Source organism: Pan paniscus, chromosome 12, assembly GCF_029289425.2.
Source record: "Pan paniscus chromosome 12, NHGRI_mPanPan1-v2.0_pri, whole genome shotgun sequence".
In the NCBI taxonomy this organism is placed as follows: Eukaryota; Metazoa; Chordata; class Mammalia; order Primates; family Hominidae; genus Pan; species Pan paniscus.
Genome location: NC_073261.2, coordinates 124,339,761 through 124,362,060, shown reverse-complemented (window position 1 = coordinate 124,362,060; position 22,300 = coordinate 124,339,761). Strand labels below are relative to the sequence as shown.

Genomic DNA, 22,300 nt, shown 5'->3' with positions numbered 1-22,300 from the left:
AGGATAGAGCGACAACACAAAATACCTTAAGTAAGAGAAGGGAGGAGGGCATAAGGAGGGTTTGTTCCCCTGTGCTGTGACACTCACAACAGCTACATTTCAAGATAGGTAACTGTACCTTGAGAAGATGTGTAAATAATTTTACTCAGAAACCTTGTTATATAAACTCTAATAATGGCTAACTAGAAGTACTTTTTACACATTTAGTTAATTTACTTTGAAACCTAAGATATTGAGGAGTTTTAAATACATGTCCTAGGTTTGAAGGTAAAACCATATGCACTTAATATTTAGGTTGAGCCATTACTGGCCCAATTCTCAGATGATTGCTTCTTTAACGCTTTGATGTAATTAGAAAACAATTTAATAGGGGAGAAATATTTTGTATGTTTATTTTTTGGAAATAATAGAATTTCATTCATAAGAAAATATAGTTTGCTGATGACAAGGCCACTTCCAAATGTCAGCTCAACTTTATCTTACTATCAAAACAACAAAAGAAATTACCTTCATTAATGGAAATGTAGAAATTATTAACTTTCTATCATGTTTTTCTGCAATGTTATCTCAGTATTAGAAACCATTGACTGTTTTAATTTGAAGAAGAAATATCCATATTATTTCAAAGTCTACTATCAAAGAGAGAATTTATTTTGTTAAACAAAATGATGAGCTAGAAAATCAGAAAGTGAGAGGGTGATGCCTCATTTAGGGAAGCCATTGTTTCTGGTGCAAACCTCCTAATTCCAAGAGGCTTATTAAAGTGCGTCTATGGCAATAACAGACAAGTGTTAATGGGCCTCAGTGAAGTGTGTCAGGAGAACGAAGAGACCCTGAGGGGCTCCCCATGCTGTTTATGAGCAGCTAGATGCAGCAGCATTACCATAAATCCTCTAACAGATACTGTACTTCCCGCCTGTAATAAGATGATAGCCACAGTGCTTAGCAAGTGGAACTTGAAATAAGATAACACAAGATTTCCTAGGAAACACAAAGGCAGCCAATAAAATGCAACCATAACAATTATTATTATTTCCCCTAATAAGAATTTACTAAAACAAACACATAAAGAACAAAATAATGCCAAAATAGATACGTGGAGCTAGAGAGGTTTTAAAATTACCCTGAAAAATCAAGGTTCAAAATTTGAATGAGAGTTAGTGTATTCGTTTTGTTGCAAAGTCTACAGATATCAGTTTGGAGTTATTTTGTAACATTTAAAAATATACACTTAGCTTTTAATACAAATTATAATTTGGGGTTTTATTTATAGCAGTGCACAGCTATCTACACTGGAAAATCTCTGATAACAATGGTGTGTTTTATGGCTTTTTCTCAACACCCACATAGTACAAATGCAAGGAATTCTTGCAGTTTCTTCCTCAGGCAAATGCCCCTGAAACATTTTTGCATCAGACATACCACCTTGAAATCATCTACAAAGATTCAGGAGCATTCACCCTGGACAAACAATGGCTTCTTTTACCTAGGTTTGCACTCTGACCATTAATGCTCACAATTCAGACCCACATCCTTGTGAGACAGAGACAGACGTGACAGCGCATGTGGAGACTCCCTCCCGGACAACGCAGTTTGATGAGGATGAATGTGCGCTTAGTGGGTACTCACTGTGAGGTGGCCTCTTTTATTTTGACCTTTTGAACTGGGTCCCTACTTCCTCAATCAGATTATACTAAGGCAACTAGCATATAAACTTGACATTATTGATACTGACATAATATTATGATTTAAAAATATAACTATTCATCAAATGTTATTGATTGTATGGACTGTCATTACTGCTGGGTTAGCAAGACCCATCTCAGCCAATCTTGGTGTGAACATTTGTTGAGTGAATAAATCTCTCTGAAGTTCAGGTTCTGTATCTGACAATAGCAGGGCTAGGCTAAAAGTTTAAATCTGTTTTTTAGCACCAAATGCTTTAAGTAAGAATCCCACTGCTGTGGCACCTGATATGAATCCCCAGGCAGCAAGTGAGCCATGAGTAGAGAAGTGTGGTGCTCTCCTTGTGAGGCTCACTCAGACCTCCTTTCTATGTGTGTTGTATGTTGAGTGTGAATTCGTAGCTTTGAGTCTTGGCTCAGTGGTTTCGGGAATTATCATGCAAATGTCCTCTCTGAGAAGGGCCTCCACCGTGGGACACTGCTGAAGGAAGGAAGAACCAAGCCTGTCTTCCTCCACCCTCTCTTGCCAGGGCGGTGCCCACCACCCCTGTGGGACACAGATGGAAAGAAGCCAGCTCCTGGTGACTTGTCCTGGAGGTATCAGCATCTGAGGTGCACATATTCTTTCCTGCTATCATTGCTTTTCTAAGATTTCTTGTCAAGAAGACCTTTTGTTTAGCTAAGTGTTGCTGAAACGGCAGTGCCTGTGCCTGTCTGGTAACCTGAATCACACCTGCAGGATTAGCTACTAGTGGAAATGGGTCACGCTCTTTGTTTTTCACCCTAAAAGCTCCGTGTGAGATTGGTTAAAAGATGAGAGCTACACGTTGATAGTGCTTCTTTCTCAGACGTATAACACTGAACAGCAAGAACCAGACAAATGCCTGACAAAAGCCCACCTCAGACACCACCGTAAGGAGAAGGCGAAACCATCCTCTGTGAACTGAGTTTCAGAGGAGCCTCTGCAAGGCAAGGATGCCCGAGCCTGGTTTTACATACTTTCCTGGACCCTTGCCTCGATACTGTCTGAACAGGAAAACTGCTTTAAGAAGGTTTTCTGTGTCCTTCAGCAATCAAATTTGGGATCCATAATGTCTGGAGAGGACAGCACATCACAGCAGCAGGGCTGGAGGGCAGTCCTGGCCGCCTGTCCCCATTGTGATTGGCAGGTGCATCTCCAGCTCTTCCGCCTGTTTCTGTAGCTCATCTCTACCGACTAACAGCCATAGGATCTCCTTGCTCGGGGGCTGGGTTGAGATGAATAAGCTGCCTGTACTATGGAATACATAGCAGGTTCTCCATTAGCCTTTCCTGGCTGAATAAGGAGCTTGTTTCCTTTGTACCAAGTTAAACGGATTTCAGTTAGCTCACTGCGTTGCTCACAGCCTTTGCATTAGGCTGTGCTCATGAGACAGTCACTCAGCTTCTAGTTGGAGATGAGATTTAGGATATGTCCACTTTCAGTTTTTCAGAGAAAAGAAAGAAATGGTCATTTTCAGAAGATAATAATGACCATATAGACAAGGAAAAGGAAATATATAATCAAATAATTAAATAAATAGGGACATCTTAATAAGAAAAAGCAGGAAATCAGGAAAAGAATGTACAGCCAGTTTTAAAATCACCCTTCTCGTTTTTAAACACTCATGTACCCTTTGCTTTAAGTCTAGGTCAGTTACATATTTGTGGGATGGCTTCAATTATTTGGAACATTGGGAAGTATTTTTGGCAATTAAAAAGGTTCGGGTCTACCTCCCATACACGGACATTCCCATCTCAGTTTTGCCGTAGATCACCTGTGCAATATCAATATTTAGGACATAACTTTTTTTTTTTTTTTTTGAGGTGGAGTTTTGCTCGTCACCCAGGCTGGAGTGCAGTGGGACGATCTTGGCTCACTGCAAGCTCCACCTCCTGTGTTCAAGTGATTCTCCTGCTTCAACCTCCCTAGTAGCTGAGATTACAGGTGCTCACCCACACACCTAGCTAATTTTTATAGTTTTAGTAGAGACGGGGTTTCACCATGTTGGCCAGGCTGGTCTCAAACTCCTGACCTTAAGTGATCCGCCTGCCTCGGCCTCCCAAAGTGCTGGGATTACAGGCATGAATCACCATGCCTGGCCTAGAATATAACCTTAATTTCAACTTCTAAGTAAGACACCACTGATTCCAACACGTCAACTAACCACATAAAAGGACACCAGCAAATGCAATTTGTAACCTGGAAGTATGTATAGATAAAGACATCACATGAATAATCTATCCTCTAGTTTACTAGCTATTCTTAGACATGTACCTAAAGCCACAATTGCATTGTTTCACAAAACTAACACTGAAGTGGAAGCAGGTTTGTTTCCCACTGTGGCTCAGAGAGGGCCGGTAGCACTCCCACTGCTGAGGAAGGGGATGAGAGCCTTCCCCGTCTGCTGTGTAGCGGGGACGATGTCGTCAACAGGACTGTCACACAGGTTTGCGTGGATGTAAATGGAACAACCTTGTTGTGTCGGGAATTTGGCAGTGTGAATGAAAATTTTCAATGTGCATATGCTAGCCTGACAATTCCAGTTCCTGGTATCTACCAAATATATATTTAGTCACACATATGCATAGATACCTGCATAAAATGTTTCAATGCAATATTGTGTATAATCAAAACTCTTCAGTGATAGAATGGTTAGATTATTTGTGGTAAATAGGCAATCTAAGACTGGCCTATAAGCACTGACAAGGCAGAATCCTTAAGATGTGTAGCCAAGTGACTAGAGGATGGTACAGGGAAGCATACACAGTGTAACCTGTTCACATACGACAACCCAGAACCTAGGGTGTATTCGTCTGTTCTCACACTGCTAGAAAGAACTGCCTGAGACTCGGCAGTTTACAAAGGAAAGAGGTTTAAATGACTCACAGCTCCACATGGCTGGGAAGGCCTCAGGAAACTTACAATCATGGCAGAGGTGAAGCAGGCACATGGTACACGGTGGCAGGTGAAAGAGAGAATTTGAGAGAATCCAGGGAAAACTGCCTTATAAAACCATCAGATCTTATGAGAACTCACTCACTATCATGAGAACAGCATGGGGTAGGGGTAAACCACCCCCACGATCCAATCACCTCCCACCAGGTTCCTCCCCAACCCCTGGGGCTTCCAATTCAAGATAAGATTTGGGTGGGGACACAGAGCCTAATCATATAATAGGGGCATGTCTTATATTTACATGTGCATGTGTGTGAATACAGAGGAAGATGCCAGTGTGGACACAGACCCAGTGGATAGCTGAGATGATCTTTGGAGACAGGAGTAGGGTTGTGACAACTAAGAAAAACTTTCACTTTTTACTGCAAATACTTCTAATTGTTTATTTCATATATATACCGTTTATTTATAAATAGATAAAATATTTATTTTATATAAACAGACTGTAATAATTTATTTGATTGCCAAAGAAAATCCATGTAACATTTATGTAACAAAATAAACTGAAAAATTTAATGATTTATCTATTAGTATTTTCAAAAGATATGTGTCAATTATTGTAAAAAATGACTAACAAATTTAGGTTAGAAATTTACACTCCCAAAGTCACGTAATACTTGTAAGCAACTTGCACTCCCCAGACCCCCAAGCCATTTGCTGCTTTACAATATAGTTGAAGACAGGCCCTGGGATGCACTGGCTGTCTACAAACCAATAAACAATGTGGCAAGGACATCACATTTGTGGCTGATTAGATCATTCTAGCTCATTAAAAAACCTTCTTCCATGTTAAGCAAAATGATATAGAAGAGCAAAGAAAAATGGAGGCAATTAGAACAAAGGCGGATTGGTGCCGTGTCAGAACACAGAACGTTGTCTGGTACCCTCGCCCTCCTTCCTTCTGCAGGAAGGTGTTGGTGAGGTGGGCCTTTGGGGCTCTCTCTGTCCCCTCAGAGTCTGCTGTTTGCCTGCAGCCCACTCATGGATAGTGAGGACTTATCACCAAGGCAGACCCAGCAAGAAACACACATGGTAGAATGGCTTTTGGCATTGTTGAATATCAGCAGTGAAAGCAATCGTAAGGATAGTGCAGCCTGCCTCTTCATTTTTAGATTTGGTCACTGAAGTCCAGAAACCCTAACGAACCTGTACAGGGTCAAAAGAGAAGTGAGCAGAAGGCCCAGGACAAGGTGACAGGTATGCAGTCCCCATCACTCCTTTCTCCAACAAAGTGAAAAGTAGTTTAAGGAAATCTAAGATTTAATTGCAGTGAATTTTATTAATAACAAGCTCTAGTCTTCAGGGCACACGGGAGAAGACGTTCCCATGGGGCTTAGAAAAAGTGAGGAATAGCATTAACCAAAGAGCAGTAACTGGGTTCTGCCATTCACATCTTACAGGCAATACCTGCTCTGGGAGCCCTTGAGCGTAGGAACCTGGGGTACTGGGAATGAACACCCAATGCCCCCACACACATCCCTGGCCAGCAGCTGTAGGACATGGCCAAGGAAGTGGCTCATCCATCCACAGAGCTTTCAAGGCTTGCAGGTGCCTTCTGAATTTTGGAGAACCCAGTGGTTCTGCATCTCATTGAATCCAAAGCTTCCCAAGAGGCAAATGCCCAAATAAATCCCAGTCAGAGGACTCAGGCATAGCCCTGCCTTCCTTTCTTTCCTGGGAAGCCCCTAGGCTCAGATACTGAGTTCTGAGTTAGCTTAGATGAGTTCACTTCACCCTCCCTACCAGACCCCGAAACCTGTTCCTCCTCCCTTCACGCTGAGAGTGGAATCTCTAAGAACATGCCTCTGTTGCGGATGCCTCTGACCAAGAATAAGTCCACATAGTGACCATGATTTGTATTATTATCGTTATCATGACAGCACCTTACACGTGTATTCCAATTTAAAGTTAAAAGTTATTTCACACACGAACATTGTAAAGGAGGTAGAATTATGCCTGTTTTACAGATGAGGAATCCCAAGTTCCACAAGCATTGCTTTAGTGAGTGAGGAACAGTAGGAATCGGAGCTGGAACTAAAAGCACGCACTCTAGCCTGGCTCCTAGGTCTCCCGAAGCTTGGTGACATGTTATTTCTCAATTCCTAAGACTTACCACCACCTTATGTGACCTTTAGTTTAAGCTGCTTTGTCCTCTCCATGTTCCTCAAATATAAACTATACTTCCTCACTTTGGTTCACACCATGCCTCTCTTTATGCACATCTCAAAGATTTACCAGCCTTCACATCAAATCCCATCATTTCTCTACTCAAAGACTTTTAGATCATTCTGGCCCTCAGGAGGAGGCTGTTCCTCTGAATGATGAATGAGGTCATCCTCTCGCTGATCCGTTCATACCTTCACACACTGTTTCACACAGCCAGCCAGTGATTCCACTGTTTGCCCACTTCTGCTAATGCCACTGTTGTTATCAAAGAAACTAGGGTGCTTGAAGATAGGGATTGCACCTGTTCATTTTTGTATTACCAGGGGCCAGAGGAGAGAGAATCCATTAAATGAATGAATTGAATAACAATAATGATAATAGAGTTCACTTCACCCTCCTTCCAAGCCCCCCAAGGAACTCATGGCTACTTGAGAGTACAGAAGATGTTTATTACTTGGTGAATTCTTCATTTGTTTAGCATAGTCCTTAGCACATAATATGTACTCTCAAATAATTACTAATCAAATGGAAAAACATAAGCTCTTTAAAAAAAAACAACAACAACCTGTATCAGGAAAGAAGACGAGAGAGCAAGTGATCATTTGAATCAGTGGTGCTACCTTAGGAGTGAGTGCAAGTGGCAGAGAGACAACTCGATGTGGGTGTGTGTAAACTGTGCCTGAAGGTGTATGCGAACTTGTGTGTGTACCTGTGTGTGCACCTGTATCTGTACCTGTGTGCCCGTGTGTGTACCTGTGTGTGCACCTATGTGTGTACCTGTGTGTGTGCTTATGTACCTGTGTGTAGCTGTGTGTGCACCTGTATCTGTACCTGTGTATGCCTGTGTGTGCACCTGTGTGTGCTTTTGTATGTACCTGTATGTGCACCTGTATCTGTACCTGTGTGCCTGCATGTGTGCCTGTGTGTGTGCTTGTGCATGTACCTGTACCTGTATTTGTACCTGTGTGTGCCTGTGTGTGCACCTGTATCCATACCTGTGTGTACCTGTGTGTGCACCTATATCTGTACCTGTGTATGCCTGCGTGTGCACCTGTATCTGTACCTGTGTACCTCTGTGTGTGCTTGTGTATGTACCTGTGTGTGCACCTGTATCTGTACCTGCATGTGCCTGTGTGTGCACCTGTAACCGTACCTGTGTGTACCTGTGTGTGTGCTTGTGTATGTACCTGTGTACCTGTGTGTGAACATGTATCTGTACCTATGTGTGCCTGTGTACCTGTGTCTGTGCCTGAGTATGTACCTGTGTGTGCACATGTATCTGTACCTATGATCTATGTGTGCTGTGTACCTGTGTTTGTGCCTGTGTACCTGTGTTTGTGCCTGTGTGTGTACCTGTGTATATCTGTGTGTGCACATGTATCTGTACCTGTGTGTACCCGTGTGCATGCACCTGTGTGTGTACCTTTGTGTACCTATGTGTCTGTGAAGTGAGATTGAAAACACGAGAGTCTACTTGGCTCTCTGTTGTCTCTGACACACAGAAACTTCATGAATGAAATCATGTTACTGATTGCTAGCTGAACTCTCCTCAATTTTCAGAGAATCCTTGGGAAGAAAATCAGAATTCTAGCAGCAAGCCCCGCTCTTAAAATATATAGAAATTACTGTCTGTCAGAGGCTGTGAATGCAGAGTGTGATTTAAATGTGCTATGAGTTTAACTTAAAGCACAGCCACACATTTCAACTAGAAAATCCTAATGGTAGGGGCATGAGTGTACTTAAGGCCCTTCATCTGTGACAGAGTTGACCACGTGGAAGCGCTTTGTCTTCCCGGATGCAGTGCCAAGGACTGGGGGTGCTCCCCTGCTCTCTAAACCTGCAGCCTTTTCCTTCACACAGCAACCACAGGAGGGTGCATGCCGAGAAGTGAGATTCATCTGCATAAATACATCCTCCAACTAACTGCTTCCAAGTGAGAGAAAAAGGACTTTCCACGTTCCAGCACTTCCATGCTCATTATTTCATTTGATCCTCAAAACAACCCTGAGAATAGGCAACCGAGATATTATTAGCTCTATTTTCAGAGAGAAACTGAGGTTCAGAAAGGTAGCTTGCCTGAGGTCACAGAGCTGGGATGGGGACCCAGGTTTCCAGGCTGGACATTGACAAGTGTCCACCCTGGCAGTCACCTCCCAACTCCCATATGTAACAAGCTTTCCGAGCAAAAATGAATGGCATGCCCCACTCTGACCGCACTGTGTCTTGGAACCATGGCCACGGACAGCACGCCCCACTCTGACCGCACTGTGTCTTGGAACCGTGGCCACGGACAGCACGCCCCACTCTGACCGCACTGTGTCTTGGAACCGTGGCCACGGACAGCACGCCCCACTCTGACCGCACTGTGTCTTGGAACCGTGGCCACGGACAGCACGCCCCACTCTGACCGCACTGTGTCTTGGAACCGTGGCCACGGACAGCACGCCCCACTCTGACCGCACTGTGTCTTGGAACCGTGGCCACGGACAGCACGCCCCACTCTGACCGCACTGTGTCTTGGAACCGTGGCCACGGACAGCACGCCCCACTCTGACCGCACTGTGTCTTGGAACCGTGGCCACGGACAGCACGCCCCACTCTGACCGCACTGTGTCTTGGAACCGTGGCCACGGACAGCACGCCCCCCTCTGACCGCACTGTGTCTTGGAACCGTGGCCACGGACAGCACGCCCCACTCTGACCGCACTGTGTCTTGGAACCGTGGCCACGGACAGCACGCCCCACTCTGACCGCACTGTGTCTTGGAACCGTGGCCACGGACAGCACGCCCCACTCTGACCGCACTGTGTCTTGGAACCGTGGCCACGGACAGCATGCCCCACTCTGACCGCACTGTGTCTTGGAACCGTGGCCACGGACAGCATGCCCCACTCTGACTGCACTGTGTCTTGGAACTGTGGCCGTGGAGAGGTGACCTCCTCTCTGCAGGATCTGATTTCAGTGGCTTAGGAAGGGCCTGTCCTCCAGGTTGTTAGAACAGTACCCATGCCAATCGCTGAAACCCTTCCATTGGAAATCCAGTTACTTGAACATTTTTTTAAAAGAATTTACCTTTATAAGTGCAAATGATTCTGGGCTAGCTGATATTTTGAGTCACTATTGATTAAAAAGATATTAATTTTTCATGGAACAAGGAAGATGTTTGCAATAGTATGGCCAGCATCTATCCTCATTCTCTGTCCCTCTCTCACACCCATGTACCCCCCACACTCTTTCTCTCTCATTTTCAGTCTGTATTTCACAAGGAAGAAAGCCAGACAGTAGCAATTGCCTGGATTTGGATGGAGGATTTAGGGAGGGCTGGAGGCTTAGAAACAGGCATTGCGTCGGTTTTTCAAAGCACAGCATGCGCTTTGCAGCTAACCAGAAAGGCATGCTCTCTTTTTCATTTGGCCACTGTTTGTTGTGGATATCTCCCTTTGGGTTTTGGGGAAGGAGCAGTGGTTTGGGAATTGCTGGCTTCCTACCAAACACCACCAAAGAGCAGTGCAGTCCCAGCGCGGCCCACAATGGCAGGGACTGAGATGGATAAACATCACAGTAGATAAAGACTCGCACAGCCTGGGCCTCCAGGCAGGACAGAGTTGCAGGGGAGAGAAGGAGGGAGGTCATCGCTTCTCCTCTAAGTAAGGAAGGCTGCAACAGGGATGCCCACAGTGCTCAGGGTTACGCAGAGGTGAGCGGACTCTGCCACAGAAGTGGGGAGGTTTTCCGAGGAGCAGCAGCTGAGCTTTGAGAAGGTCATGTCATCAGGCTATGGATGGTAAGTCACAGAAGGAGATCTCCTGGACAGAAAACAGTAACACAAAAAGCATGGAGCAGTTGGAGGGAAGGGTGTGTTTGGATGGTAAGTCGTGGGGGAGCCTGAATTGTATCCCTCAGGACCCAGCGAACCTCCTGGCCTCCCCTAGAGTAGTGAAGAGCCAGGTTGCTGTTTTAGAACAGAGAGGAGGGGAAGAGACAGAGAGGAACGAACCTGGGGGAAGTAGACCACGAGAGAGCTGCTGGGGTGAAGCCTGGTCACAGAGAGGCTGCTCACCTCTGTGCAGGGAGAATAAGTTCCCACGGGAGGGGAGGAGAGAAAGGGTGGGGCCAGGCGGTAGGAGGAGAGAAGGAGCCTGGAACCAAGCCATCCTGTTTCCTAAAGCTTGCTTTGTTTCCATGACTCTAGAAGCAGTATAAAAGAAACATCCTTCCAGTGCACAAAGCTTGCAAGAGAGTAATATTATGAATGTTTGAAATTATGCTGTACTTGATGGCCCTGTAAGGTAATGATGAGGTTCTCAGTGTGATGAGGTAGAGATCCATATTTTAGCACATATTCTTCATAGCTGCAGCTCTCTGTAAAAGTTATCAGCATATGACAATTCAGAATCCCACATGTAGTTTCTTGCAAACTATATACTAGAAAAAATACTTTGGAGATATAACTAAAAGAAGGAAGGAAGGGAGGGAGGGAAGGAGGGAGAGGAAGGAAGGAAGGAGAGGAGGGAAGAAAAAAGGAAGGAAGGAGAGAGACAAAGGAAGAAAAAAGGAAGGAAGGAGAGAGAGGAAGGAAGAAAAAAGGAAGGAAGGAAGGAAGAAAGGGAGGGAGGGAAGAAAAGAAGAGAAAGAAAGAGAGAGAGAGAGAGAAAGGGGGGAGAGAGAAAGAGAAAGAGAGAAAGAGAGAAAAAGAAAAAGAAAGAAAGAAAAAAGGGGAGAGAGAAACAGAGAGAGGGAGGGAGGGAGAGAAAAGAAGAAGGGAAGGAGGTAGATGGCTTGAATAATGTAGGTCATGCTGAGGCTGTTCACAATTTTAAACATCTAAAAAACACAGATGATATCTACCTAGAAGGAATCACTAATAAATCATACTGTTTCAATATTATCTAAATATATTCTTATTAATGACATACAAAGTAATAAATACATTACAGTGTTAATGCATGTGTGTGTTCAAGAGAAACAAGTAGAAAGTAAACACAAGACAGAGTGTCCCTGTAGATTCCACAGTGAAAATGTGCAGCGCCCATAAAGGTTGGGACAGAACGGACGAAGGCCCTCAGTGCTTCCAATCCACTGACGTTTATTTTCAGGCAAAGGCCCATTTAAAATACTTTCTATCAATGCTAAAATGATGAGTTTAATGTGTCAAAGTAGCATGCTTTTAAAAATTGGGGATTTTTTTCATGGGATGATTTCATCAAGTAAAAATCTCCAGGCAAAAATATCCTACACTCCAATTTGCCCAACCTCCTCTGTCCAAACAAAGGAATAACACTCATCTGAGCAAGACCTCCTCTTCCCGCCTAAGCCTCCCCGCACCGCACGCCCACCAATGGGCTGGTGGCCTCTCCAGCAGAGCCGGCAGATTTCCCCAGCTGTGGGAGGAAAGCTCTGTTCTCTTCCTGTGATGATATAAGCCTCTCCTCATCCATCAGCTTCAGTTGTAGGAGAGACTCCTGCCTAAATCGGTGGTTGGGGTTGGCTTGAGGTATCCAGCTACCCAGAAAGGGACCCGCCAAGAGAGGCCGCAGCTCGGCACTTTAGGGGGCAACTGTGCAAAGCTCCACCCCATGAGTAGTCGCATTACTTCGGGTAAGCTTTGCCACCTCTCTGGCCTTTACTTTTGTCATCTCTGAAATGCAAATAGTAATTGCGTCTACTTTAGAAGGCTTGTCAGAGGATCCACTGAGACAGCACAGCTCCTGCATTTAGAAAATGCCCTCATGCTGCAAACCTTCCAGTCACCAGCCAGCAACTCTTCCATATCCATCCAATAACTCTCTGTTCTGCACCTAATAAGCATTCCACTCTTATATACAAGCCTCCTTATAAAAGGCCTAGACTTAAAAATAATAATAATAGCAAACACATCGAAGGTAAATGGGAATGAGGGCACTTTCAACACACAAAGCTTATATAACATATTTGTGCTATTTAATTAAAATGTAACTAGTCATTCAGTACTGTGTGGTTTTTGTTACTTCCTTGTATTTTAATAGCTCTGTTCAAATATGAGTAACTCACCACAAATTGTATGGCGTGCAAACTAATATATTCACCTGATTGGCCTCCACACGTGAGGGGGACGCAGCCAGGCCTTCCGGGCCTTTCCAAGTCCCGCGTTCCTTCCGTGAGGGGGACGCAGCCGGGCCTTCCCGAGTCCCGCGTTCCTTTCGTGAGGGGGACGCAGCCGGGCCTTCCGGGCCTTCCCAAGTCCCGCGTTCCTTCCGTGAGGCGGACGCAGCCGGGCCTTCCAGAAGCCCGCGTTCCTTACGTGAGGGGGACGCAGCCAGGCCTTCCCCGGGGCCCGCGTTCCTTACGTGAGGCGGACGCAGCCGGGCCTCCTCGAGTCCCGCGTTCCTTCCGTGAGGGGGACGCAGCCAGGCCTTCCGGGCCTCCCTAAGTCCCGCGTTCCTTACGTGAGGCAGACGCAGCCGGGCATCCCAGAGGCCCGCGTTCCTTCCGTGAGGGGGACGCAGCCAGGCCTTCCGGGCCTTCCCGAGTCCCGCGTTCCTTCCGTGAGGGGGACGCAGCCGGGCCTCCCCGAGTTCGGCGGTCATTATGTGAGGGGGACGCAGCCGGGCCTTCCCGAGTCCTGCGGTCCTTACTGGTTAACTGTAGTCCCGCATTGTTAATGTTTTTCGTTTTTTGAAGCCAAGATAGCGTGCTCACCGCAAAAGAAATATGGACCTCGATGAACAGATAATAGGGAGAATCTCATGCACCCATCCTGGAATTACGTTTTTAGCTTTGCCCCCATCACTACCATTGGAGGGAAGCAGCTTCTGCGAGAGGCATTTGTAAAGTCTCCATGTCTCCCCAAGAAGTCACGTTCTGCAGACCCATCAACCATCCCATGTCCCGCCACTCCCTCTAGTAAATAAGGATCCTTGGGTTTTTCTGGATGCCTACACTTACTAACTCTTGACCCAATTTTTGCATAAGCATCGCAGAATCAAAGATCTATAATTAACAGATTGTTATAAAATTCGACAATGAATAAACTCTTAAATTCCAATTCGAAAATATTGTAAACTTTGCATTATGAATTAACATGAGTGTCTGTAGCAAGGTTAAGATCAATTTATAATGTAACCTAATCTTCACCTTGGTCTTTATTGGCACTGATTTAAAAAGATCTGTGTGCAATATCATCTTCTGAAGATAAGTTCCTTTCATTTATTTCTATTTGCTCTGATCCTCCTTTTGGAAAACAAAGAATTTTTTTCTAAAAAAAGGTATGATCGAAACTTGGCCTTAATGAACTTAAACAGCAATTCATCCTCACACAATCCAGTCTTTATGGATTGCAGGCCTAGGGTAAGCAGGTTGCAGGCACAGTGAGTGACAGACAAGCAAATGTCAGAGGAGATGCTCTTATATTTGGTCGTGGGCTCCCTCTTCCACGGAGGCCTTTCCTAAATCTGCCTTTGATGAGCTTCCCCCAGCGATCAGCTCTGTCCGTTCCCTCTGGAGCTGCACAGAAAGTGCTTCATGGAAATGTCATCTGCCAGGACAGCAATTACTGGCACTCCAGCAATCACGGGCACAATGCAGAGTGGGTCGAATTCAGGTGAGAGCGAGAACCCACAATCAAGCCCGGGGAAGGAGAACAAAGCCATTTTCTTTCATTCGCCGTCAACACAACCATCAGGCCTTAATTACATGGCGCGTGCGGGGCTGGCTGCTGAAAGGCATGTTATTACCCAGCTTAGTTCCAAATCAGCTCAGTATTGATGAGCGGCAGAGGGAGGAAGCCAGCCTCGCCCCCGTGGAAAGGAACAGGCACCAAACAAGCAGATGAGTGGCAGAAGGGGGCACACTCCAGGGAATTAAAAAATAATTTTAGAAGGGAGGGAGGGACCCGGTACCTAAACGCTGGCTAAAAATACGTTTCCAGAGGCCCATTGCATTCATGGCTGAATTCAACACAGGTATACCTACTTCAGCCAGGGCTGTTTAGTTGGCCAGTATATCTTACTGGATAAGTTCTTGAAGCTGTTATTCTCTGCTCCCAGCATTTCCCAAAGGCTCCCACAAGTCTCAATACACATGTGAGTACATTCTTTGTTCTTATCCCCAATTCTTTTTAAGCAATTTAAGAACATTCTGAAAAAAAGTTCTCAGATTATCCCCCTCTCTCCATATATATAACAAACATGTATGCATTTATCATTTATATTCTCACTTAAATATATATGCATATTTGCCTCTGTCTACCTTAAAATAACAAATGTTCAGTGCAAAATATTTTTTAGAGATTGGCATAATAACACTTAATGGCAAGCTCTAACATCTTTGAATAAAGCCTCTACAGTAAAAATAAATGATTCATTTACTACTAAAAATTACACACACAAATGCATGCACACACATATACACTTCCTTCCCATGGCAAAACACCTATATTTGTGTATGAACCTAACACAAAAAGGCATATTACTCAGTATTACCGAAAGTTAATGGTAATATTGACAAACCCAAAACAACATGAATTTGGAACTGTTTTGTTTAGAATTCTAAAAACGATTCTGCTATTTGGTGGGGTGCTATGCACCTGGATGTGGAATTAAGAGGTGCATCTCCTTTCAAGCTGGGGGAACACACACTGCCAATCCCCCAAGCTGAGCTTTGATGGATGCACGAACTTACCAGCAGGCACACGCTCACGCCGATAGGAGCCGTGCACAAGCGTGTGCAGTGCTTAATGCCAAATTATGTCATTTAAGGGACCTTTACATTTCCTAATCTATTTAAAATGGCCTAGAAAATAAGTCCCGATCTGTGTGCCTGGGCTAGGTCTATTAAGAGTCAGACAGACGGCATAATGAAAGCCAGGGCGCAGCCCTAATAGGAAATCCAATGTTCTGTGTATTCCCTTCCTCTCCCTTTTTTGCCCAGGCTTTAGACTTCCTGGGGATCTGTCTCGGGCAGATGCTCATGTTTTCCAAGCTTATTGCTTATGGGAAGTGGTAGGAGTTTAAGAAAATCAGAGAGAAGAAGCTGTCATCTTGCTGACAAGCTGGCCAAATGCAGGTGGGTCAGAGTTTTGAGTGATGTGAGTTTTGAAATCCACTTCCAAGGCAAAATTAAAATACAAAAGCTTTGTCCTGCCACATACGGCCATCTGATTTCCCTAGGATAGATGGTTGCTGAAGACCTGGGAAGCTTCTCCTCTGACACATGCTTCAAGTGAGCGTGTTTACTCTGCAAGACTACAGGGAGAGGAAATTAATTTGAGCTGCTGCCGCCTTCCTCCCCAGCGTAGCCAAGAACATAGCCTCCTAACCAGCCTCTCCAATCCATTGCTTCCCCTCCAGTGCATTCTCCACACAGCAGCAGGACCATCGTTCTAAAAATGAAATTGCATCATACTATATAAGAGCTTCTGATTGCGTTTGGGGCTTCCAAAACCTGAACTCCTGGCCATGCCGCCACCGCAGCGTAAGAGGCGGCTCCTCCTCATCCCTCCTGACTCCTGTGTTGCCCACAATGTTCTCCTGGAGCAGTTCCCAAAATGGGGTTCGTGAGCCTGTGGGGGTGCCCTCCACCCTTTCATGGCCTTTCGGGGGTCTTCCCTCATGCAACTACATCATCTGTGGGGTTGGATTATCTTCAAATGCTTCAGCCAAAACAACTTATGCAATATGTTAAGTGCAGAGGCAGATGAGAATTCAGCTGCTCTATTAAGACACGCATGAAAGACATTTGCTAAATGTGAAACAATGACGCTCTTTCAATAAATGTCTTTTTTATGGAAAATATTATTTTTCATAAATATATAATCACTTATATTAACAGGTAATGGGTTTTAAAAATATTTTTAATAACTAAAAAGCAAATAATGTTTTAAAATATCTTAGTTTTAATTGTTAATGTGGTAGCTATAACTTTCATGAACAAAATCTCTGCGAGGGCTTCAGACTATTAAGCCTATGAAGAGCCCTTGTAACTGAACCTGGTGAGAAGCAGCGTTCTCGGGACCGCACGGGGAGAAGCGCGTTCTCAGGACCGCACGGGGAGAAGCGCGTTCTCGGGACCGCACGGGGAGAAGCGCGTTCTCGGGACCGCACGGGGAGAAGCGCGTTCTCAGGACCGCACGCGGAGAAGCTCGTTCTCGGGACCGCAAGGGGAGAAGCAGCGTTCTCAGGACCGCACGGGGAGAAGCTCGTTCTCGGGACCACACAGTTCCTTGTTTGTGTGCACACACCGAGCTCTCCCTTCCTCAGGGCCACTGCACAGCTGGTTTTTCTGAGAGGAAGCCCAGGTAACACCTCAGTGTTTCTCCTCTCTCCCGTTGGGCTCATCCTTCGCTTTCTGTATTGGCCCTGCTGTTTTCCCATGTTTAGGGCCCTGATTTTTAATATTTTCTTAATTATTTATTTACTTTTCCTCTTATTGGAAGAAGGATGGGCACAGTGGCTCATGCCTGTAGTCCCAGCACTCTGGGAGGATGAGGCAGGCAGATTTGAGCTCAGGGATTTGAGACCAGCCAGGGTAACATGGTGAAACCCCGTCTCTACAAAAAATACAAAAATTAGCCAGGCAGTGGCACACGCCTGTAGTCCCAGCTACTCGGGAGGCTGAGGCAGGAGGATCACTTGAGCCTGGGAGGTCGAGGTTGCAGGGAGCCGAGATCACACCAGATGGTGTAATGAGAAGGAAATCCAAACTGTCTGTATGCCTATTTTTTTTTTCCCAGCCTTTAGACTTCCTGGGGATCTGTCTCAGGCAGATGTTAATATTTCTGAGCTCCAGCCTGCTGGGCCACAGAGCAAGACCTGTTAAAAAAAAAAAAAAAGAAGAAGAAGAAAGCTCACAGAAGAAAGTACTCGTGTCCTGGATTCCTTCAGTATCACCACAGTGTCTAGTGCATGGGGCACTTTTTAAACATCTCATAAATAAGTGAATGGATGAATGAATGAGATAACCTGTTCATACTCAGAATAGGTGATTGTAATAAATGTTCTGACTCTTCTGCCATGATCAAGTGTATGGCAGGTTCTTATGTGTCCAAGGTGGTGTTTTTAAGACAGAGTTTCACTCTTGTTGCCCAGGCTGGAGTGCAGTGGCACAATCTTGGCTCACCACAACCTCCACCTCCCAGGTTCAAGTGATTCTTCTGCCTCAGCCTCCCAAGTAGGTGGGATTACAGGCATGCACCACCACACCCAGCTAATTTTGTATTTTTAGTAGAGACAGGGTTTCTCCATGTTGGTCAGGCAGGTCTCAAACTCCCAACCTCAGGTGATCCTCCCGCCTCAACCTCCCAAAGTGCTGGGATTACAGGCGTGGGCCACCGCGCCTGGCTGTCCAGGTTGTTTTAAGTGAGGTCTTGCTTGAAGACGGCAGGGTGCACTGGTTATGTGTCAGGCAGAGGGAACTTCCAGAAGCCACCCCTAGGCATGGATGGAATGGCTCCCTTCCCAGCACAGGATGAAGGAGGGATGGGAATGGTTGAGTCTGAGAAGGCTGTGCCTGCTAGGATCCCTCTTAGGGCCAATGGCAAAGAGCCAGGTCGCAGGAGAGGATAACACTGGCAGGTCAGATTGGAGTTTTGCAAGTAAATACCATCTGCTTTTCATCAGGATTAGAGACTCAGGGAAAATGTCAGAACCATATCCATTATGAAGAACATGTGAGAGCACTCTGGGATGCATTTTTAAAAATCTGACTCGGAGTAAACACACAGGGTGCCAACCCGAAGCCGCCCATCCTCACTGCTCTACAGCAGGGACCTCAGCATCCTACAGGAAGTAGAATCCTTTCACATCCCCAGGGGAAGAAATGCTGGGAAAGTGCACTAATGCCATGAGCCTGGGACTGGTGTGCATGTGGACAGTTGGGTCAGGACGCCTGCAGGTGGTGGGGCTTCAGTAAACATGTATTAAAGCCAGCTACGTGTCAGTAAACCACAGCAGAATCAAGACCCTTTGAATATGTAGATGCAAATATACAGCCTGTGTGGGAATCGATTTATTTCCAACTCAAATTTTTCCTAAATCCCATTTACCATTTCTCATCCTTTTAAGCAGAAGATGGCCTAGAGGAAGAATCTTCAGGACATAGATTAGCCCAGGTTTTATGAATTCAGCGTTGCTGCACAACCTCCAGCATAGTTTGTTAATTTTTTCCTAAATATTTTTCAAAGTTGTACTCTGTAGCAGACCCTACGTTATCCATACAGATGAGATGACAGACTGCAGACGGCATCCTTGTCTGGAGGAAAGTAAGAGCCAATTAGTCCTACTGGAACCTGGCAGAAATCAGTCTCTTTCTAGAGGCCTCTCTGTGTTGGGCCACATCCTGGGCTGGGAGCTGGAATATTTGTCTTTAAATCTAGTTTTGGTGTGTACTTTGCCAGAACTTTCCCATAGCTTGTGAATTTCTGAAATAGAAGGCTGACCTGAATCATCTTATACACTGTAAATATAGTTCAGATAAAACATCCGGTGCTGATGCACTCGGAGTGCAGTCTGGCGGAACAGCATCTAGAATTCCACTCCTCCCTCCACACGTTACAGAGCAGTTGTAAGGGACAGTAAGGTAACACGTAAAGTTTCTAGGATAATGACTCAAATGCGCAGCTACAGCTTTGCTTCTTTTTTCTTCATCCTTTTATTCAGTGTTTCATGTTAGTTTCATTTTTTTTTCATATAGGATGATGCTTTCTAGCTTCCCTCTCTGAAAAGAAGTCTCATTATGAAAACATGCAGCAGAATATCTTAAACTTCCCAGTGCGTACAATACGGAGAGCGTCTGTTGGTCCTGGCAGTGGGTGGATATCGTCACATACTTAATTGTCATTCAGTGGCTGGCTCTCTTTTCTTTCTTCTCAAATGTCTGGCTGTTCATCTCTTCTTTCTGTCTCACCCAAATTTGAATTGATCCTAGCAGAGCACAAAGCCTCATCCAAGTGTCTCCACAGTCCCTCATTGTGAAGGAGGAGCTACCCTCTGGGGCTGGGAGGACTGCAATTGGGGGACGGTGATGGGAGCAGAGGCTGGGATTCGCCACAGAATGGCCCCTCCTTTAGGGGAGGAGGGTGCAGTTGGCTTGAGAATCTAGCCAACGAGTCAAGGCTTGAGGACCTGTCTGTTAACCCTAACAAGTTGGGGATTCTGCTTTTCAAAGGCAGAACTACCAGTTCCATACTAAGGAATGTAAACTCCCTGGCTCTTCAGGTTTTGTTTTTTTTTTTAAGACAGAGTCTCACTCTGTCACACAGACTGGAGTGCAGTGGCGCAATTTCAACTCACTGCAACCTCCGCCTCCTGCCTCAGTGATTCTCCTGCCTCAGTGATTCTCCTGCCTCAGTGATTCTCCTGCCTCAGCCTCCCGAGTAGCTGGGATTATAGGTGCCCACCACCATGCCTGGCTATTTTTTATATTTTTAGTAGAGACGGGGTTTCACCATGTTGGCCAGGCTGGTCTCGATCTCCTGACCTCAGGTGATCCACCCACCTTGGCCTCCCAAAGTGCCAGGAGTACAGGCATGAGACACCATGCCCGGAGACTCCAGATATTAAGTCAGTGTCTGGATTAGAAAATCATGTTGTCTTTCTGGACTTTGAAAATGAAAACAACACTTTTGTCAAAAAGATTTGCTAGTTAAGAATCACAGAAATGCTTAAGTGCTTGAAAACACAGCAAAGTCATGTGCCTTGGAGTCAGAATGTCCTCCTGCGGCTGCACACGGTCAGTCGTCTCCCCAGGATTTGGGCTTTTTGGCTTCAGTAAATGAGGCAAATGTGTAGGGTTTGTTCTCCACAGTCCCATCTGTAAAGCTGTGGAATATGTTATTGATCCATTTTGGGTCTGGAACTTCAACCATACAATCTATAATCTCATCTTTGGTATGCCACTTATATCTGGCAAATTCTAAGAAAAGACAAAAGAGTGAGAATTGAAAATAACTGAGCAGTCGTCTGCTGCCTCATTACATAGTTCTGTGATTTTGATCAGATTTGGATAGCTAAGCAGGACTGAGCAGATTACTACTTGGATCAGGAAACAGTGAACCCTGGGTTTTATGAGGCACGTTTTAGACACCTAGGGGTGAATCAGCTCCTTCTGTATTATTTTAGAGCTGGAGAAATTTCTTGAATATGAAACAGTCCAAGGCTTCATTTTGTAGTTAGGATTTAAAATAAAATACTTGAACAACATCTGTATATAAAATTATTTTTAATAAAAATTATGTTTTTGTTCTCTAAATCATTATAGTGATTTAAATTTTTTTGATATTTTATTTATTAATGCTTCCTCAATGATCTGTAAGATTATTCACCTGATGGTTATTTTATAGCTATTATTCATATATATATATATATATTTTTGAGATGGGTTCTCACTCTGTCCCCCAGGCTGAAGTGCAGTGGTGTGGTCATGGCTCGCTGCAGCCTTGACTCCTGGGGCTCAAGTGATCTTCCCACCTTAGCCTCCTAAGTAGCTGGGACCACAGGCACAAGCCCCTTTTTCTGACCAAGTTTTAAGTTATTTGTAAAGATGAGGTCTTGCTATGTTGCCCAGGCTGGTCTTGAGCTCCTGGGCTCAAGCAACCTCCCAAAGTGCTGGGATTATAAGAGTGAGCCACTGCACCTGGCCTGTAGTTATTCATATTTTATCTCCCTTTAGAACACGACAGAAACTTGTTAATACCAAGAGCTTTTGTATGATATTGAGATATAAAATGTATAGCTATATTCCTTTAGAAGTGTTACATACAGGATGGGGAGAAAGGTGCGACATTCCTCTGCTGGGACCACCTTGCTGCCGTTTGGAAGCTTTGGGCTGTGTGTACATGGCCACTTTGAGAGGCCAGTGGGGAGACTTGTCCTGCTCCTTTTTTCAGAAGCAGTAGAGTGTCTGTCACTCCAGGAAACTGACACTTGTCTGGCTGCTCAAGAAGTTTCCCAGCTGGCTGTGAGACCTTCCCCCCTCATCAGATCCTTTCATTAACCCTGCACCAACAACTCTAAAGCCAAGAACCTTCAAGAACAACTTTAAGAACAACTCTAAAGACCAACTTTAAGCCAAGAACCAAGTTGATGGCTTAAAAATTGGATAAATGTATACTGTCAAATGAAGTTATTATTGTCACTTTGCTAATATGGAATGCTAAGGATAAATGCTATAAAGAGTCTTGGACAACATCTACTCCAGTGAATGATCTTCAAACTTAACTACCTGATGTAGTCACTTGTGGATTAGAGAAAGAAGTGGCTCTGCTTTTGCAAAGACAAACAATCTTGTTTCAGAATAATCCCCCTGCTGATAATAATTAGAAATGTAAGACTCTACACAACCCATTTGAAGGCAGTGGGAATCAGTCATGATGTGCACAGTCAACATTGTATGCAGAGAGAAATCCAGAGAGTAAGACCTAGGTTTAGCACATCTTTCCTGCTTACAGCATTTATTGATGCCAAAGAGTTTCATGATGATCTGAGTATCTGAACAGAAG

General features: G+C 44.9%; 1 protein-coding gene across 17 annotated transcripts in view; it reads right to left on the bottom strand.

The window, feature by feature from the left end:
* Window positions 1-22,300, bottom strand: part of MYT1L (myelin transcription factor 1 like) — a 560,909-nt gene that overhangs the window by 398,634 nt on the left and 139,975 nt on the right. The window lies entirely within an intron of this gene.